General features: G+C 38.5%; 1 long non-coding RNA gene across 1 annotated transcript; it reads right to left on the bottom strand.

Moving 5' to 3' along the window:
* Positions 1-3,645: 3,645 nt before the first annotated feature.
* On the bottom strand, positions 3,646-8,156 carry LOC135268326 (uncharacterized). Its single transcript, XR_010336607.1, has 2 exons — positions 8,054-8,156; positions 3,646-3,923 (listed from the first exon to the last, which is right to left on the bottom strand). It is a non-coding gene; the product is annotated as an uncharacterized LOC135268326 (long non-coding RNA).
* Positions 8,157-9,097: the final 941 nt, after the last annotated feature.

The following is a 9,097-nucleotide window of genomic DNA, read 5'->3' as shown; positions in this document are numbered from 1 at the left end:
TCTGTTAATTCCCTACTCTTTGGATCTAGGGTATCTTAAATCATCACCCTATCTAACCTAAGCAACCGAAGGGATGCTCCATAAATTATAATACAGCATCTTCCAGATAGCAAAACCATGATCAATGGACAGAAATTATAGAAATGCAAGATTCATCTCAACAGAAAAATGAACTTTCTGGGAACCAAAAATGTCCAATAATATAGTAGACTGCCTTACAGAGTGCTTAGCTCACTATTATAGGAGGAGCTCAAGCTATGTCTAAATGATCAGGTTAAGTCCAGAGTCAAACTAAGACTAAATGATCATCTGCTTGGGATATTGTGGAATGAATTCTAGTGCTTGATGAAACCTTGGATTGCAAGGTCTCTTCCCAATATAAAATTATATGACTTTGAATAACACAAATCTGACACTGAATACTTTGGTTGGTACTGCATTTATGATTTTAGATAATTCGGCTCATCAAGAATAAAGAATATGGCTTATTTTTAAGCTGGAGCCCATCACATTTCATTGGGGGTCCATTAGATGACTCTTAGTAACTTTCAAAAACTGAAATATTACCTAGTTTATGATTTTGGGCTCCATTTACATATGTTCCTCTGGTCCCCCTTACCTCTTACCTGCCAATGTGTTCTTCTGTTTCATGTTTTACCCATTCATTATGTCAATTATACCTGATTACAGGGTACTTTCATGGAAGATTGATTTCCATTGTAGACCTGAGTGAAATGATATATCATTTCCACCAATAATCTTTGTGGCTGGAAGTCCTGTGCTCTGTATATGCCTCAAACATAAGGATGGCCCTGAAAGGGTCTGTCATTAGTCCCTTGAGTGAAAAATATATTGCATAAAACATAATTTATTTCTTTTAACTCATTAGGAGCCATTTAAAAGTTGAAGGCAAAGTTTATCCTTTACCGGAAAAAAAAAAGGTGAGGGAGGCTGCAGATAAAAGTGTCCTCCCCCTCAGCACCCGGGTGTTGCACATGTAGGCATAACAGCTGGCATGGGGATATTAATAGGCAGCCATTGTTTTTGCACCTGGCTGGGGATCACAGTCTGAGACTATAACCAGTGCAGCTGCAGAGGTTCTTGTGAGATTTTTCTGAGCCACGGAAATGAGAAAACAATCATTCTGATCTATGACATACTCGTCTTCATGAAATACCTCGGATATTAAAGAAGGATAAATGAAGTAAAGAGTAAAATATGATTATTTTGAACAGTCTCCAATCTATTAGTGCACTTTTCTATTATCTTAAGAATAAAGAACATTGATTCTAAAGAAAAACAAAATAGAAGAGATATTTGAGTAAGAGAAAAATATAGCACTAAACATTGGTATTTGGATATGTGTAAATGTTGTGTGACTTACGTTCTGAGAAGGTACAACTAAGACACTCATTCCAAAGGAAATGAGGATCTGGTTATGGAAAAACAAAGATATGAAAAATCTTATTTTGAACAGGAATAAAATTAGACTTTTTCTGAAGGTCTATTATATACTCCACATAAAAAGACACTATGGAATTTCTTCCATTCCCTTCCCTTCTCTTCTCTTCCATTCTGTTCCTTCCTGTGTCCTTCTGGTTCCCTTTTCCTTCCCTTTGTCCTTTTTTCTCCTTTCCTTTCACATAGATTTCCTAAGACACTTAAAATCCTCATATAAAGTCATCTCAAATCTACAAAGGTGAGAAAAAAGCAGTTCTTACATAGCAGTTGCTGCACTAAGGGATACAACATCTTTATAAATTATTCAAATATAAGCTGGAATGGGCACAACAGGTTAAGAGAAGTAGAGAATAGTGTGATGGATATTGAGAGGTAAAGAGACCACATTCTGCTAGGAGCCAGGGAAGGTCACATCGGGGGACTGGCAATGGAAACGGAACAGAGGGCAGTCCACATATGAGGGACCGTGGACACAGAATCCACAGGGCCTGGGCTTTCGATGGCTAAAGTTGGCAAGAGTGAGGTGAAGCCAACGAGGACAGCCATTTTTCAATTATTTTTACTAGTTTGCCAGAGTTAAGAAAACATAAAGGAAGAATGTGTCTCTCCTCACACATAGTGTAGGATTGAACATTACTATTGATTCCCAAAAGGAAATCTACTTCATAAGCCAGTGTTGAGAAGTTGGTATTTGACTTGTGATTTTACATATTTATGTGTGAGTAGGTGGAGACTAGGGTGGGTAGAAAGTGGTTACAGGGCAATACGTTTCACTACCAGAGACAGGTCTCCTCCTCCAAATCCATTTCCTCCCCCAGATCTCTCTGTCCCCACCTGCAGTTGATGGGACTCTTATTCTCTTTCATCCTCCCTCCCCCTCATACAATCTCCAGCTTCTTTCTTTTTTCCTGGTTTTCTCCCCACCTACCTTTCCATTCTCATATGCAGAGAAGTGTGTCTTATCCCATCTCCTCCTCACCCATCACTTCATGCTGTCTTCAAGTGTCTACAGTCCTGAGGATGACTTCATGTGTGCTCAGCAAACAAAAAATCCTTTCACTAAATGATCCACCCCCTTTATGGAGTGACAGATGAATTTTAAACACTTATTTATTTCTGGAATTTATTTCTGGGACACCCCCAAATGTTGTCAACCTTGGCATCTAAAGCACTGCTGGGTAAAGATATTAAATATAGTTTTGTCATCTCAGCAAATAATTACAAGTACTCTGAGACAGAGGAGCCTATTCAAATGTTTCCAAAGGTCCTCAGGTGGTCAGCAAGGGGGATCTCAGATTTCTCATCTGTGCCATTCATTCTCATTTTGTGCATTTTTAATTTTTAATTTTTTTGAGACAGAGTCCAGCTCTGTTGCCTAGGCTAGAGTGCAGTGGTGCAGTCTTGCCACTGCAACCTCCACCTTCTAAGTTCAAGCAATTCTCCTGCCTCAGCCTCCCAAGTAGCTGGGATTACAGGCACCCACCACCATGCCCACCTAATTTTTGTATTTTTAGTAGAGATAGGTTTCACTATGTTGGCCAGGCTAGTCCTGAACTCCTGACCTCATGATCTACCCAACTCAGCCTCCCAAAGTGCTGGGATTACAAGCATGAGCCACCACACCCAGCCATTTTGTGCATTTTTATCTGTGGAAACCTAACATTATCCTTAGTTATCTGGTGTTAGTGCCAATCACATTGCTGTGGAGGTCTCTTCTGCCACATACCTGCACTGAGCACAGAGGCTCCTCTGTATCTGTTGATGAGGAAGCTAGTCATGCTACGAAAAGATTGGAACATGCTACTTTCCTTTCATACCTGGCTGAATGCTGAAGAAACCAACTATAGAAGCATATTACCTTCCTTTTATTTTTCTTTTGCTTGAAGGCAAATCTCGTTACCCCTTTTTATTAAATGAGTTGGAAAACTAAGACTTTTTCTTTGACACCAGATATGTGGGTTATTTTATGTTAAAATTCCCCTTTCTGTTTTACTCTTTTCCTTCTGTTATTAGGTAGAAATATAACTCTTGACCGTATCATTTTTTAAAAATCCAATTCGACATGGAGCCATTCTCCAAAGAACATCTGTCATTTTGTGGTCTTGGATTTCTGAGGAAATCTGCTTTCACTTGCTATAACTCTAACCCCTTATTGATTCTTTAGACAACCACTTCTCAGATAGATAGACTCTACTTTCTTAATTTATTATTTCTTATATTTAATATCAAGGGAAAGCCAAGATATGCAAAGTAAAAAGAGAGAATCTTTCAGTTAAAACCTGCTTCGATTTTTTTTCAAGTGAAGCTTGTTTGTTGTGATGGAATAGCCTGTTAAACACAATATCCCATCCATAATAAATATTTGCAGAAAGTTAGGTGTTTGCAACAAAATGTATATCTTTCCTTTAGAAACTGAACAGAAGTTTCCAGAATCTCTTCTCAATGATATTTCTGCTCCAACCCTGAAAAATAGAACCACAGTTGTGTCCTGTTATCTCATAGCACCTTCAGCATATTTTTTGTCATTGTACTTGCCACATTATAATGAAATTGTCTGCTTAAGTAAACTCTGTAGACTTGCTTTTACTGAATTGGGGTTTGGTTTCAAGGCATCAGCCCATTCTGAGATATAATGTAATGAAATGTAAGAGTTGAAACTATAAAAATACCAGAAGAAAACTCTTCTGGATATTGGTTTAGGCAAAGAATTCATGAGTAAGACCTTAAAAGCACAAGCAACAAAAACAAAGCAGGCAAATGGGTCTTAATTAGACAAAAGCTTCTGCACAGCAAAATAAATAATCAACACAGTGAACAGATAGCCTCCAGAATGGGAGAAAATATTTGCAAACAATGTATCCATCAGGGGGCAAATATCCAGAATATACAAGGAACTCAAACAACTCAACAACAGCAAACCAAATAACCTCATTAAAAAGTGAGCAAAGTACATGAATAGACATGTTTCAAAAGAAGACATGCAAATGGCCAACAAGCATATGAAAAAATGCTCAACATCACTAATCATCAGAGAAATGCAAATTAAAACCACAATAAGATACCATCATACATCAGTCAGAATGGCTATTATTAAAAAGTAAAGGCAGGATGTGGTGGCTCATGCATTCTAGCATATTGGGAGACCAAGGCAGGTAGATCACTTGAGGCCAGGAGTTTAAGACCAGCCTGGCAAATATGGTGAAACCCCATTCCCTACCAAAATATAAAAGATTAGTTGGGTGTGTTGGCATAGGATAACACCCAATTGCCTGTAATCCTAGCTACTCAGGAGGCTGAAGCATGAGAATTGCTTGAACTCAGGAGGCAGAGATTGCAAGGAGCTGAGATTGTACGAGTGCATTCCAGCCTGGGAGACAGAGCGAGACTCTGTCTTAAAAACAAAAATAAAGGTAAAAATATAACAGATGTTGGCAAGGATGTGGGGTAAAAGGAATATTTATACACTGTTGATGGGAATGTAAATTAGTACAACCTCTATAGAAAACAGTATGAAGATTTCTCAAGGAACTAAAAATAACATTGCCATTAGATCCAGTAATCCCACTGAGTATCTACCCAATGAAAAGGAAATCATTATATCAAAAAGACACCTGCGCTAATATGTTTATCACAACACTATTTACAATAGCAAAGATATGGAATCAACCCAAAGTCCATTGATGGATGACGAAGAAAAAATTATATGTATTTATATATACTACTCAGCCATAACAAAGAATGAAATCATATCTTTTGCAGCAAGATGGCTGGAACTAGAGAACATTATCTTAAGTGAAATAACTCAGAAACAAAATCAAATGCCACATATCCTCAACTATAAGTGAGAGCTAAATAATGTGTGCACATGAGCATAGAGTGTGGGATGATAGACATTGGAAACTCAGAAGGCTGGGAAGGTGGGAAAGGCACAAGTGATGAGAAATTACTTAATGAGTAAAATGTACATTATTTAGGTAATAGAATAATAAACAATAAAAACCCAGACTTCACCATTACTAAATATATTCATGTAATACAATTGCATTGTACACCTTACATTTATACCAAAAAAAAGAGGTCAAAAGAAAGAAAAGAAAAAAAAAATAGCCCCACAACATTTACCATAAGGATAGTGTTGAAAATGTTCTTCAGTATATCACATAGTATTTGCCTTTGGGCTAGATGCAGTGGCTCCTGCCTGTAATCCAAGCACTCTGGGAGGTTGAGGTGGGCAGATCACCTGAGGTCAGGAGTTAGAGACCAGCCTGGCCAAGATGGTAAAACCCCATCTCTACTAAAAATGCAAAAAAATAGCTGGGTGTGGTGGCACGTGTTTGTAGTTCCAGCTATTTGGGAGGCTGTGGCACAAGAATTGTTTCGATTCAGGGAGGCGGAGGTTGCAGTGGGCCCAGATCCTGCCACTGCACTCCAGCCTGAGCAACAGACTGAGACTCTGTCTCGAACAAACAAACAAAACAAAACAAAGCAAAAAAAGAGGGTATTTGCCTTTGAATGATCATTGAGGGTTTTTTTTGTTTGTTTGGCCTTATGTAAGGAATAGGTATGCTATTCCTGAGCCACTGGTCTGCTTTTATCTGGTGGAACTGAAACCATCCCAATTGTCCCATGGAACTGATGTTTATGGTTTCTTTTAATAAACATAAAAATTAACCTCCCTTAAAACTTGAGAAAGTTAACATTTGTCTGATCTGAGTTCCTTTCTCAGGAAACTAACCATGAGGGCTCCCAGATAGTATCAAGGAACTGAAACTTATCAGATCACCACATCTGAACAATGAGACACAGGACCCTTCACCCATCATCACTGGCCTAACTGACCACCTGCTTCCTGTGAACCAACTCCCTTTCCTTATCCCTTCCTAATTCCTGTTTTTCCATACCTGGTTAAAATTCTTCCCAGCTGTATAAACCCTTAGTTTTCGTCAGTCAGGGAGATGGATTTAAGACTGATCTCCTATCTTCTTGGCCATAGCTCCTAATTAAAGCCTTCTTCCCTGACAATACTCATTGTCTCAGTGATTGGGTTTCTGTGTGGCAAGCAGCAAGACCTAGACTAAAACCCCAGCGTTTTGGTAACAGAACCTGTGGATTTTCTCTCCTTTGACGGAGATTGCCAAGCTTACAGACAAATTCCTGGTGGATCCTTAGCAAATACATCCAGATCTTCATTGCATTTATTTTGTGTATTACCCTACCTCTAGTTGTATCTGTATCTTTCTCTTACCAGGCTATGAGCTCCTTGAGAATGTACTGGGATTGTTTCTCTATCACTTTGCATTTGGATGTGGCACAGACTTCACTGTATGCTCAGTAAATATTTTTGAAGGTAAACTAAATGAAGTTGCCATTGGAAAATAAGAAGGAATCATCTGGTAATTTGAACAATGCCAGTTTTCTCTTTCAGAGAAGACAAAAGTAAAAGACTAAGAATCCAATTGTCACCTACAAACAAGAAGGCAGAAGATATTCCTTACTTAAGTCGAGGATAAATAAATGAATTCAATAAAAAGTTCCTTGTTTTTTAACCTGTTAATGTTGTGATCATGACAATTTTGTGGCTTATAAACCAAGGAAAATGAAAGATGCTTGTTATCTATCTATCACAGAGCTTTGCACATAGTTGGTACTGGATAAACACATGTTGTACCCAGTTTCTCTGAATACTGGTTTGGAAAACAGAGTCACTTAGAACGCTTGACAGGAAATGTCTGGTACTTCTTTTTTCTCAGATTGAAACCTAAAAACATTTCAGGAAACCATTGACTCAGGATTGTTAACTTAATCCAGAGTCATACAAAAGACATCTAGCTCACTGGGCAATGTTTTTTAAAGACAAAATGCCCCATTTCACCTAGAACTTTCAAGTCTTGATTTATAGTAGATTAATTTTGTCCTTTAAAAGAAAACAAACCAACATAGCAAATATTGGGTTATTTTTTTCTACTTACAGGCTTTACTAGAGTAGAAAATGCTAGCAATTTATTTGTGGGTGCTGAAACTTATGGTAATCTTTTTTTTTCTTTTTTTTTTTTCTGAGATGGAGTCTTGCTCTGTCACCCAGGATGGAGTGCAACAGTGTGATCTCAGCTCACTGAAACCTCCAGCTCCTGGGTTCAAGTGATTCTCCTGCCTCAGCCTCCCAAGTAGCTGGGATTACAGGCGCCTGCCACCACACACAGCTAATTTTTGTATTTTCAGTAAAGACAGAGTTTCACCAGGTTGACCAGGCTGGTCTTGAACTCCTGACCTCAGGTGATCCACCTGCCTCGGCCTCCCGAAGTGCTGGGATTACAGGCCTGTGAGCCACTGCATGAGTTCCAGCTTTTCTTAAGATCAAATTTTTGTCTTTAAGTTCTATGATTTTTTTTCCCTTTAAAATGTCTCCAATATTCATCCTTTTCTTTGGTTCTCCTTTTAACTCCCTAACCCCAAATTCTCATCATCTCATCCCAACAATGATATAATAGATTTGCAGCTGGCTTCCATGTCACCGCTTTTTCTATCAAATCAATCCTGAATGTTACGATCAGAGTATTCTTCCAAAACGATGTTTTCATCGTATCATTCTTACCTAGTAACTTACAATAACTTCTTAGAGCTGTACAAATCAACTTCAAACTTGGGCAAAGCACTGCTTCTCGCAATCTCCTCCCATCCTGGCTCCCAGCTTTGTACACCAGAGTGCGCTCTGTTGCAATCTTAGCATCCTGCACGGGTCCTTGATACAAACTGTCCCTTTAAGGTATCTGTATCTGCATGCAACAGGAAGTGGGTTGTGGTTTCTTCTGGGATGAGACTACAGTTGTATGTCAAAAAGGGTTTATCCTTGACCTAGAACTAGTATTGCTTTTAGAAAAAAATAATCTTGTTTACAGTTAAAAAGGAGACAGTTAAATAGCACTTACAGTTAAAAGGAAGAAAGGCAAATAACAACAGGCAAAGAATATAAAATTTAAATGCTCCTGGTAATAACAACTACTACTGAGAGCTTACAATGTACTAGGCACTACACATACATTATCAGTCTTAACTCTGAAATAGATACCATTATCCCCATTTCACAAATATCTTGCCCAAGATCACACAGCTAGCAAGCCAGAACTGCAACCCGGGAGTCTGGCTCCTTACACAGGCCCCTAACCAAAAAACTATAATAACTCTTCATTGGATCTAAAGCTGGCATCTACCCTGAAACCTGAGAAGTGCCTGCTGTAGGAAATAACAAATGTTTTCTGCTTCTATGCTAGAAGGAATTTCCCCTATCTTGAAGGGAAGTTTTTTTTGTTTTTTTTTTAACTTAACAAAAGCACACTATAGTGTGGGTCCAAACAAGACCATGTACTCTTATCACCCTTGCTTCCACTTTTGAGCAGCTCCTTTAGTTATTGCTCAGGTGTTTCATTTTACAAAGAAACCCCACAGATTAGCGAGGACAATGTTTTAACCCAAAGCAGACCATTCAATACAATATTACAAATTGGAGAGTGTGGTAGGATTGGTTCAGAGTAGAGTTCATGCTGTGATCCTCTGTGGGAGACTCTTGACTAAACTCAACTTGGCAATTTTAATGGTGCAAAAAAAAAAATGGCCCAAGCCAGGAAGACTGCAGAATCAA

The sequence above is a fragment of the Aotus nancymaae genome, unplaced genomic scaffold (genome assembly GCF_030222135.1).
Source record: "Aotus nancymaae isolate 86718 unplaced genomic scaffold, 86718_ANA_hifiasm-v0.15.2.pri h1tg000040l, whole genome shotgun sequence".
Classification (NCBI taxonomy): domain Eukaryota; kingdom Metazoa; phylum Chordata; class Mammalia; order Primates; family Aotidae; genus Aotus; species Aotus nancymaae.
The sequence above is the reverse complement of the archived record's forward strand: the minus strand, read 5'-3'. Positions and strand labels throughout refer to the sequence as shown.